This window comes from Papaver somniferum, chromosome 6 (assembly GCF_003573695.1).
Source record: "Papaver somniferum cultivar HN1 chromosome 6, ASM357369v1, whole genome shotgun sequence".
Lineage (NCBI taxonomy): Eukaryota > Viridiplantae > Streptophyta > Magnoliopsida > Ranunculales > Papaveraceae > Papaver > Papaver somniferum.
The window spans coordinates 104,496,622-104,509,111 of record NC_039363.1 but is presented as its reverse complement, the minus strand read 5'-3'; positions in this window follow the sequence as shown (position 1 = coordinate 104,509,111).

The window sequence follows — 12,490 nt, the reverse complement described above, 5'->3', positions numbered from 1 at the left end:
CGGCTATCTTCTCAATAAGGCTGGGCTTTATCAAACTATTGGATCTGATGTTTACACAATTACTAAAAACAGAGTGTTTGTAGGAAAAGGTTATGATGCTGATGGAATGTTTAAGCTTAATGTTGAAATGAATAAAATTGCATCTTCTTCTTATATGGTGTGTACTTTTAATGTTTGTCATGCTAGACTTTGTCATGTGAATAGTAGATCAGTAGATACCATGAACAAGCAAGGTCTTATTCCAAAACTATCCATGCATGATTTCGAAAAATGTGAATCTTGTAGTCAAGCTAAGATAACCAAGAGTTCCCATAAATCTGTTATTAGAGGATCTGAACCATTGGAGTTAGTGCATTCTGATTTGTGTGAATATGAAGGTATATTAACTAGAAATGGAAAGAGATATGTATAGACTTTTATTGATGATTATTCTAATTATACCTATGTTTACTTGCTAAGTCATAAGAATGAAGCTATTGAAAAATTTAAGGTTTTTATTGCTGAAGTTGAAAATCAATTTGGTAAGAAAATTAAGAGATTTCGTAGTGATAGAGGAACTGAATATGATTCTAAATCATTCACTAAAATTTACGAATCTTCTGGAATTATACATGAAAAAAACTGCTCCGTATAACCCTGAAATGAATGGAAAAGCTGAAAGAAAGAGTCGTACATTTACTACTCTTGTGACTGCATGTTTGCTGAGTTCTGGTGCTGCCCCTCATTGGTGAGGAGAAATTTTGCTGACTGTTTGCTATGTTTTGAATCGTGTGACAAATTCAAAAACTAAAATTTCACCCTATGAACTTTGGAAAAATAGAAAACCAGATGTATCTTATTTTAAAGAATGGGGTTGCTTGGCTTATGTTCGTATTCCTGATCCTAAAAGATCAAAGCTAGCTAGTAAAGCTTATGAATGTGTTTTTGTTGGGTATGCTCAAAACAGTAAAGCTTATAGATTTTTTGATCTAAGTAATAAAGCTATTACTGAATCTATTGATGCTGATTTCTTTGAAGATAGATTTCCTTTTAAATCTAGAAATAGTGGGGGTTCTCTACCTAGTACAAGTTCTGAACTTAGAATAGAAGAACCTAGAACTGCAGAGACTAGAGACGCTGAATTGAACCCAGACGTAGTAAAAGGGCTAGGATTGCGAAAAATTATGGTTCTGACTTTGAAGTTTATATCCTAGAGGAAGACCCTTCTAGTCTTCAAGAGGCACTTAATTCTCCTGAATCCGGTTTTTGGCAAGAAGCCATAGATAATGAAATGGACTCCCATAATCTTAATGGAACTTGGCACCTAGCATATTTTCCCCCTGGTTGCAAAGCAATAGATTGTAAATGGGTACTTAAAAGGAATTTGAATCCTTATGGTTCAGTAGACAAACACAAAGCTAGGTTGGTAGCTAAAGGATTTAGACAAAGAGAAGATGTAGATTTCTTTGATACTTACTCTTTTGTTACAAGATTGACTTCTATTCGTGTTTTGATTGCTGTTGATGCTGTGCATAATCTTGTTGTTCATCAAATGGATGTTAAAACAGCTTTTTTAAATGGTGAATTAGAAGAAGAAATTTACATGGAACAACCTGAAGGTTTTGTTGTTCCTGGTCAAGAACATAAACTGTGTAAGTTAGATAAGTCATTGTATGGCTTGAAACAAGATCCTGAGCAATGGCATGAAATTTTTTATAATTTGATGATTTCACATGGTTTCAGAATTAATCAAAGTGACAAATGCATATACTATAAGTTTGAAAACAATACATGCATCATGATTTGTTTATATGTGGATGATTTGCTGATTTTTGGTTCAAACTTATCTGTGGTTGAAGAAACTAAGAATATGCTTAAGTCTAACTTTAAAATGAAATATTTGGGTGAAGCTAGTGTAATTCTGGAAATTAAGATTACTAGAACTAATGATGGTATTTCTTTGGATCAGTCTCATTATATTGAAAAGATTTTAAAGAAGTACAACTATTTTGATTGTAAACCTGTGAGTACTCCTTTTGATGCTAGTGTTAAACTGTTTAAGAATACTGGTGATAGCATTAGACAATCTGAATATGCTAGTATAATTGGTAGTCTTCGTTATGCAACTGATTGTACCAGACCAGACATTGCATATGCAGTGGGAGTTTTATGCAGGTTTACCAGTTGTCCTGGTTTGGAACACTGGAATACAGTTGAGAGGGTTATGCGGTATCTTAAAAAAACCGTTAACCTAGGATTACACTATAAGAGATTTCATGCAGTCCTTGAAGGATACTGCGATGCTGATTGGAACTCTCTTTCAGATGACTCCAAGGCCACTGGTGGATATTTGTTTAATATTGCTGGTGGCGCTGTGTCTTGGAAGTCAAAGAAACAGACAATTCTGGCTCAATATACGATGGAGTCTGAATTGATAGCACTAGCAGCAGCTAGTGAAGAAGCAGGATGGTTGAGAAACTTTCTTTCTCAAATTCCTGTATGGGATAGACCGATACCAGCTATTATGATCCATTGTGATAGTACCGCGGCTATTGCAAAAGTATAGAACTGTTTTTATAATGGTAAGAATCGACAAATGCGTCGAAAGCACATCACAGTTAGAGAGTTTCTCACAACTAGTGTTGTACGTGTGGATCATGTTAGGTCGGAAGAGAACTTAGCTGATTCTTTGACGAAAGGATTAGCTAAGGAAAAGGTATTATATACCTCTAAAGGCATGGGACTTTTTCCCACTAGAAATTGAGTCATTTTGTGATGGATACCCACCTAGAAATAGGTTCAAAGGGAATAACGATTCACAAATGATATGGAGATAGAATCATGCACCTTTCCCATGGCATGATATCCTGAAGCGGGTTAACGTTGAGTTTTTTTAACTCTTAATGAAGCCTATAGCTCTGTATAGAGTGGGGTACCAAGCTACAGGAGTACCTTTGATAGACTCACCTATGTGAATGAGAAGGTGTGTCCGCTTTCTATGAGAACATGGCCAGTTCTCTAGAACATTCATTGAAACTGGGATAAGCACAGGGCCATAATGTGCTGGAATTTAAGACTTTACTCTTAGTATATTTATGTATGTGTTAAGTACTCTGTTCTTTCCATAGAGTTCAAAGACATGTGTTCACTCTGTGACAGAGTTCAGATAATTTAATACTATGTAAAGGTTCAAAATAGAAAGATACTTTTGCTTATGCACATAACTATACGAATCTTGCTCAATGATTTTAAAAATATAAGTGGGGGATTGTTGGGATATATGTTTTAAAATAATTATTTTATACATTTATATCAACAATTCGAGCTTGGCCCAGTGGTTAAGCATTTTGGGCCTGGAGGGTTAGGTCTCAGGATCGAATCCCTCCCCCTACTGATTGTGTATATATATATAATATTAGTCCAGGAGCGGGGCCTTGGGAAGTATCTTGAATTTGGAAAGTGTTTTTGCTGTTTTTAAAAGATTTTTTCAAACCGTTTTTTACTGCACTTAATTATGTTTTAATTTCGCTAATTATGGCGTGATTTATTTGCCCGTTTTTTGACTGTTTCGAATGGAATTTTAATTGGAGCAATTAATCCAATTTATTCTCCATTAATCTACATTGAATGCCTGGTTATAAAAACAGTTTTGAGAACAGAAAGAAGATACAAGTTTTTACACTATTGTTGTTTCTTAGAATCAAGAGACCAAAAATACTGAGCAAGAATAGAGAGAGTAAAAGTGATCGATTTCTCATTGTGTGTGTGAGAGATCGAAAGAGAGTTTTTCTCGGCTGTTTTATCCTGGGGACGTTGTGACGGAAAAGAACTGCTTGCACAAAATTCAATGCAGAGCCACGAAACGTCCTAAAAAGAGCGACCTGGTCGTGACTCAGCCGTCACTTTGTTTTGTGTCTTAATCTCTGTTTTGCAGGTGTGAAATCGGCAATTGTTCCAACAGTTGAGAATCATGATGGGAAGATGAAAAAGATGTCGATGGAAACACCTTTAAATGATGAAGGTAACCTTACTAATGATTCTAGTATGTCTTTGATGATTTGGGTATATGTTTTACATGGGTAATAATATTAAATCAATTCATGATAGATTATTAGAAGTTATGATTTTATGTTCTTGTATTTTGTTCACCGGCTATAATCTAGGGACTTTTCTAGGTACGTTAGAGACATATTTAGACTTAAATCTATTATCTGAAATTATAGTACGTCGGGTGATGTTTATGCACATATAAAGTTTGTCCAATTCCGATAATTATTGAGAGAGTTATCGATGCTGGAAAATTAGTTGACGCAGCTGAAACAAGGTGTAAACAGTCGCAACCATTTGTTTAAGCGTTTCTTAATAGGTTAGATTAGGAATTCAAGCATAATCACTATGCAAAAGTTGTAGAAGGTGACTTCCTGAATCCAAATAGCCATTAGTTGCTTAACTTGGAGTTTTTTCGAGTAAGTTAAAGACTTTCAAACTTGACACCATGAGTTGTTGCAGGTTTAACACTTGGAATATTTTCTGTGATTTTGGGGAAGAAGATGAGTGAGTCAGCCGAGTTAGTGTCTGACTCAGCTGAGTCGGTGCGAGTCAGACCAGTTCGGGTCTTGGAGCGGGTTAGGGGGTCGGGTCGTGGCTTGACCCGATGGACCAGACAAATGCGTAGCGGGCCGGGATAGTGGGCCGTTCCGGATCAGGCACATGGGCTTGGTGTTTAGGGCCAGGTATCTTATTTTGTGTTTTTAGACCACTTCTGGTCCGAATTAGCTTTCGGTTCCTTCTGCAAAGTTGTAGGGTTTTTCGAGAGCTTTCTGATGACACACAGTTTGACCCCATTAGGATAAGTAGATATTGTTTTATGCCAAGAACACTTAACACTAGGTTATGGAACCATTAATTAAACTAGAACCATTAGATAATTCACTTAACTTATAATTAGAGACTTGTGTGAAATTATGTTATGAACCTTGTATGAGACTTTTGGCTAATTTATGAGAGTGATTCTATGATTAAAAGTCAGTCTTTATTAACAACGATCGATTGAAAGGATGAACCAGTGGATTGAGGATCTTGAGATAGGCGGGGCTTGTCATCAACTCAGGTGGGAACTTTGTAACCTTCTTGTAAACATTGAGCATTATTTATATTGCGAGCATGATGAGTCTTTATTACTCTTGGCATGGTTGTGTGTTTTACTATCTATGTAAATGCTTGTATGTGTCTTGATGTGCGTGTAATATGCGTTGTATGATTTCCACGCAAGGAGTGTCTGTGATTCCCCACGGCTCTTTGCGAAGTTAAGTATGGCGACTTCTTTCCCGTTTTAATATTACTTAGTAAGGCGGCTTCTTCCACGTTTCAATATATTAGTAGGGAGGCCCCCGTTTCGATAGTATATACATAATATATAGTAGGGCGACTTCTTCCCCGTTTTAATATTACTTAGTAGGGCGGCTTCTTCCCCGTTTTAATATATTAGTAGGGCGGCTTATTCCCCGTTTCGATAGTATATACATAATATATAGTTGGGAGGCATCTTCCCCGTTATAATATTACCTAGTAGGGCTGCTTCTTCCCCGTTTCGTTATTATATATACTATTTTAGTTTGGGGAAATCACTCATGTGCATATGATACTTGTTTGTCTAACTTCCGGATCTTGATAGTAATATTCTGAATCATGGTTTGTCTGAGAAATCTGTATGGACGATGTTATTATTATTTATTAGGGTTGCTCTCGCGTCGTCTTCTCCAATGAGTTTGGCGATGTTAGAGCGACACTTGTTTAATGATGCATAAATAGCTGAATGATTAATTTCTTCTTCTTGTTTCTTTCAATTTATATTCTTTAGAACTTTGAAGCATATTAGTGATTACTTGAAAGTTATTTATTTCCATTGGGCACCCCTTTGGGATGATGTGCTCACTCGTTTCCACAACAGTTTCAGTAACCAGAAGAAATGGTGCGCGTGAAGATATCCGTTTTCGTAGCTTAAATCTTTTAGCGATATTAGAGATATTGTGAATATTTTATATATTTGTATTTGTATTTATATTCTTTATTTCTTTTTCTGTAAAACAACACATTAATATATTCGTATCACCTGAGAGATTTGTCCTTTGTATAATATCAGAGAGTTTGAGTTTGTTATTAGCACTTTGTGTAATTATGATTCTTAAAATCGGTAAACTATGTTTGATGCTTCAGTTAGGTTGTAATCTTATTTGCTAAGCAGGTTAAAGAATTGGGGCGTAACACCAATTGCCCAAAATTAACAGATGGCCAGTTGCCAAAATTTGACAGAGGCCAACTGCCCAAAACTAACAGATGGTCAGTTGCCAAAATTTAACAAAGGCCAATTGCCCAAAATTAACAGATGAATTGAATGATTTGCTGAAAATAATACTTGTGTGGTAATCATGTTGGTTGAATATCTATATTAGTGATTTTCTCGAAATTATGTCGTATGCTCATGTTGTATGTTATTTGACTCATTGATATTGTTATGCATGTTTTGAGATTGGGAATGCATTCTACTGAGTTGTCATCTCACCCTAATTGACATCTTTGCAGATTTCACGGAAGTTGGAAGTGGAACTTAGAAATGTATAACTTAGTGATTTTGTTGCGTCTTTGTAATTTCTTGACGTGTAATTTGATATCATTGTTTGTTGGAAATATAATTAAACATGTTTTAATAGTAAACTATTGTCTTTAAATTCTTTTATGCTTTGTGAAATAACTTAAACAATAAAAATTGATATATGCATAAGTCTCTTTCTGACCGGTAACGCTTCGAGTTCGGATCTCCATATGGGTTTGACCCTGGTCAGGAACTCGAGGTGTTACAATTTGAGGTATCCCTCGTCCGTCTTTGATCCCGAAGTTCTAGAAATGACACCTGGATCTAAGCTGGCTTGTGATGCTACACTTTGATCCAAAGCTTTGGTGAAGAAGCATTCATGCTGCTTCGCCTTTTATTCGCTGCTCGCTCCTTCCTACATCTTCGCTTTGACTCACTTCGCTGGGTGTTCAACTTGTACTCGGTTTCACTGCATTCTCGTGTTGCGTCCTGGTCACCTTTGATCTATCTTTCTCCTTCGGGAGTCGGGAATCGAAATTCTGATGGTATGTTGAAGCGACACCTTTAAGGTGGTGGACTCATTATCTTCCCATGATAAATTTTAGGGAGACGCTGCATCTACCACACTAAACCTGGTGACTACACGCAATGTTCCTACTGTAACCTCGAGCACGGTTTCCCCTTTTGGTTTGGAAACGGAACCGTTGAAGCCGTAGATGACATAGTTTGAACTGGCCAGTCTATCATTGGTAAATTGCATCTTCTGAAATGCATCATAAAATAGAGCAGTAAGTGAACTCTTTCCATCTACGAGAATTTCGGCGATGTTGAATTTGTAAACTAGGACAGTTAGGACCAAAGGGTTGTTGTGGGTTTCAACGTCTTGATCTACATCCTCAGTAGAAAAAACAAACGGAGTGGCCATTCAATCTTCCTACTATGCCGCTGATTTTGAAAATTTCGTGATCCATGACTCTTTTGCGATTCAAATCTGCCACCATCGATGATTCGGTCTCCATGACGTGCGAAATGGTATGAACATATTTATGACCTTCGGGGAGTTGGACTTGCTTGTCCATTACATTGGTTGTGGTGGACACAACAGATTCGATGTATTCCTGCAAACTTCATTCGTTTATCATGCCTTGAATTACGTGCCTTAGATTCTTGCATCATTCGGTGGTGTGTCCATAAAATGCATGGTACTCGCAATAATCCTTACTGTCCTTGTGTTAGAGTATAGCTCGGTTGAACTCACCAAGTGTTGGTATGTCAAGTTTGGTTGTCATATTTTAGTATCAAAACTCATATAGACTCACTTAATTAAATACTAGAGTCAATTTCGTTTAGGTTACTAGACAGAAATTCTAGGAATGTTGAGACATACAAGTATTACTCTGAAGACCCGAATGTGAAGAAGTAACGAACAAAAATGACGATATTATCCTTCCACTTGAGGTTAGTAATATTGACTTGAACTGTTTCGTTCCTAACGTATCTTTCAAGTCATGCTATATTGAAAACATAACTGCTTAGCTGAATATACTGTATATATCGTACAATACTCTAGTGTCGTGACATGATCATAATAACATGATCATTAGAGAATTAGACTACGAAGTATAATGCTTATCTTTTGAACTTCGTAGATATGACATCGACATAATCTTATATATATTGTTATATGTGAATGGGTTATGGTGAATATTTCATCATAGGAAACAATGTTTTACATCAGTTTAAAGGAAGTACATTCATGATCTTGTTTCGTGAGTCGAAAGGGAAATCATTAGGATTATTGGCCTGGCTATTCATTGCAAATCTTTGGATGAAAAATATGTGTGAGATGGTAGAACCGATCTTAACTTAGGTTATGTATCTTGGTATAACTAATCACAGTACCTGACTTATGATTTGGTATGACCGATTTTTGATAACCGATCCTAAGTAATCACCATGTGATGGTATGATCGATCCTTGTAATTGGTGTGACTGATCCTAGTAATTGATGTGACCGATCATGAGTGTTGTGTGACCGATCCTTGTAATTGGTGTAACCATTCCTGGTAACTGGTGTGACCGATCACAAGTAATACCATGTGTAGATGGAACCGATCCTTATAACTGGTGTAACCGATCCTAGTGACTAGTGTGACCGGTCACCAGTGTTTCCCTATTTAGGTATAAATGATCCTAGTGATTGGTAGAACCAATTGAACCCATGTATGTGACTTGGTATTTGATCAATCACATAGTAGTCTTGGAAAATAGGCGAACCAAATCTAAACTTTTTTGGAAGTGTGGTATAACCGATTCCAAGAATGCAAATCCATGTAAATATGAAATTAAGGATTTGCAGTGAAAAGATGTCAACATACTTTGAACACGAGAAGTAACTCTTATCATTTATTGTTCAAATATGTTCCTTAGTATTCAAGGTGATCTTGTGCCGAAATAAATTAAGAATCTTTTAATTAAGGTTTTTGGTTTTATATGGCTTAGTTACCAGCAATTAATGTATATCTTTAGAGAATAAAAATTAGTAATGTGCATTTACTAATTGGATATTTTCTATTGAGAGATTTCAGAAATATTGGACAAGCATTTATTGGAATTAGGAAAACCGAATTTTGCCATTCATGGCATATCTTGAGAATAATTTCGGTTTTGGAAATTCCTTGGTGTCCAAACATCCTTGGTCTATAAATACCTAAGTTTGCATTTCTAGCAAACTATCCTAAGAGTCAGGCAAACTTCATTTCTTGTTGTTTCTGGTGGAGCCGTCTATTCGGAGAGGAAAGTATCCTAGTTAGGTGAAATCTCTTACGGCCGCTCGTTTAAAGACTTTTGTGGGATCAAGAAGCTCTACAAGCACCGTTGGTGGGAAACTAGATAATTGAAATGTTATTAGTTTTCGATTGATTTGATTGACTAATGGTCGTTGAAACTTTGATTGCACCTAGTTTGTTTATGCTTGAGAATCTTCTCTTCTGATATAAGATTCACTTAAACTAGATCGAAGTATCAAAGGGATCTTTAGAACTGTTGTTAGATCTATATACATCTTGTGATGATCCATTGTTAACAAACTCTATTCTGTGCATGATTGATCACAAGATATTCAAGTGGTGTTGTGCACGTTATTGAAGATTAAAGAAGATTTGAAAACGAAGAAGATTTCTTATTAGTTTTCATATCTTGTGAATTGTGTGCACAAACCTTGATCGGCTAGGATCCAACTAGAATCGGATTTATTCGATTGATTAGTTGCATGAGATCGACATTCTCTATATTTCTCTTTCAGATATATGTTCGAATCTATACTTGACTATTTCGGTACTTAAAGTAAGATTGATCTAACCAAACAAATGAGTTTATTAGATTAAACGGAAGAGCCTTTGTAAACAACTCATCGAAATCTTGCAGCAAGATTGATTAGAGTGGTTACCAAACAGATTTTTCCTTTGTTATTTGGAATACAATCCAAAGGACTTGCTATTCACGTGTGTGACTGTAGAAGTCGAAGGCGCGGGGATACTGAGGGAACTAAGTAGCTAGGGGTAGGCTGCTTGGTCTCAACTATACGAAGTTGGTATTATATTTTGTGTAGCCGCTTAATTCCGAGAGTATTCAAAATGGACTAGGTCTCGAGGTTTTTTTTTGCATTTGCGGTTTCCTCATTAACAAAATCTTGTTGTTTCTTTTACTTTGATTTCCGCATTATAATTGTTTATTATAATAAAGTAAAATACACATATATGTTAACTCCTCATTAATTGATAGTGATCCTATAGAGTTTGGTTATTACCGAACCTATTATCAAGTAACACACTTTGTTGTAGTATTATCTCGATTTTGTATCTATAGTCAATCACACTAGTTATCTTGTTGTTGTATTGTCTAGATCTCGTATCCATAGACAATCACACGAAATGTGAACCGAACTGTCGTATTGGCTCGATTCTGTCCATAGACGATCACATTCGATAGAGGACTTATAGGTTGAAACAAAAAGATTGTGCTGTATTTGGATACCCTCGTCTTTTCACCTTGACATTCTCCGGTTGAGTCCCCTTTGAGTATGTCCATTTGAAGTTGGGTCAACTATGGATCTCCTCCAGAATCTGCCTGATGCCCTTGTTCATCTTCGTGAAAACTCGATCTTTGAATCCTTCTTTTTTTGCAAACTATCCTCGGTCTCTGCGAGATAGCTTGTCCTCCCTTTATTGTACTGGTTCCGCGGGTCGTTTCCCTTTATCAGTGCACAATTCTGCAGACTGAGTGTGATACGCGGTTGACCCTTGCCCTTTACTTACACTACTCGGATTGTCCCGTTACATGTATTCCAACTGGATGTACTTTGCTTGTAGGATTCTAAGATCTCCTTCTTTTTCGACAGGTGGGTTGATGGTGCATAAATCCTCGAAAATCCTGGACTGCCTATCAAGACCGTATTTGTAGCAGCTGATAACGACAACTGGATCCACCTTGCCTATCAATTGTAATATATTTACCCATCTGTCGTTGTACTCCCTTATCGTTTCTCTAGGACCAATATCCAAAGAAAACATCTTGTTCATCCCAGTCTTCATATTCATGTTGTACATGTACGTTTCAAGGAAGACCTTGGTGAGATGCCTAAATGTGTCAATCGAGTTGGGTGGCAGATTGTCGAACCAAGTCATCGCAGATAGCTTCAAACTTTCTAGAAAATACCTGCACATAACAACGTCATTGGTTTTCCAATGTCACATGGCACGAGCATAATATCTCAGATGGGCAGATGGATCTCCACTCCCATCATAGTATGTGAATGTTGGTAACGGGCGCTTGGAGGGGATTTGCGATGCCATAATGTAACAAGTGAATGGTGTAGTCCGTGCTTCATGGATGACCTCCACTAGTCGAGCTCCGCCTCCTTGTCGATATTTTAATTTGTTTAATTCCTCTCTCATCATCTCCATTTGATCAAACATTTCTTCCATTCTTGTATCGGTAGTGAGGCCGGATCCCGGAGGCTTATACTTTGAATCTTCACGACTATCGATCTCATCATCGTAGAGTCTTCGGATCCTTAATGGTGTGAGAACATCTACCAAATCTCGACTTCGGTCTTCTTGATTTATGCGTTCGTTAACCTTTGAAGCACCTTCCTGGTCCGACTTACCTTGTTGTGAGCCTTCTGCACCATTCTTTGTTAACTCCTTCAGAGCTTGGTTCTCTTGAGTCAGCAACTGCATAACATCAATGTATTCTTTCTGGTTTTGCAATGCTTCCTTGTGCATGGCTTCCATATGGATTGTCTCGTCCGATTGGTTGCGGATAAGTCTTTCATTAGTTCGATTTCTGCGTCCGTTAACCTTTGAAGCACCTTCCTGGTCCGACTTCCTTTGTTGTTGTTGGATTAACTTCAACATAGAAGTCACTAACAAGTTGGTTAGGACAAGATTAGGAAATTGATGTAATCCTAAGGGAATTAGAAGTCATCTAGTTCTAAGAAAAGGTAAGACATGTAATAAGGTAATAGGACTAGGAAAAGGAATTCATAGTTCTATATATATATGATCACCAAAGTTGTGGTTTGATCATATGAGCAAGATTAGAGCTTGTGTTTAGTTTTGAGAGATTTTCTAAACATCAATAAAGAGAGTTGTCTTTATATAAGCTAAGTTTCATCTTGCAGTTGCCATTAATTGGTATCAGAGCTTGTTTCTGAGCCATGGAAAATGAAACCACCATTGTGGGTGCAAAACAGTTCACACCACCATCAATACAAGTTCCAATCCTCAACGCCACAAACTACACAGTATGTGCCATGAGAATGAAGGTACTGATGAAAATGTACAAAGTTTGGGAAACAATTGATCCTGGTACATTGGACCCAGACAAAAACAATGTTGCCATTGGATTACTCTTTCA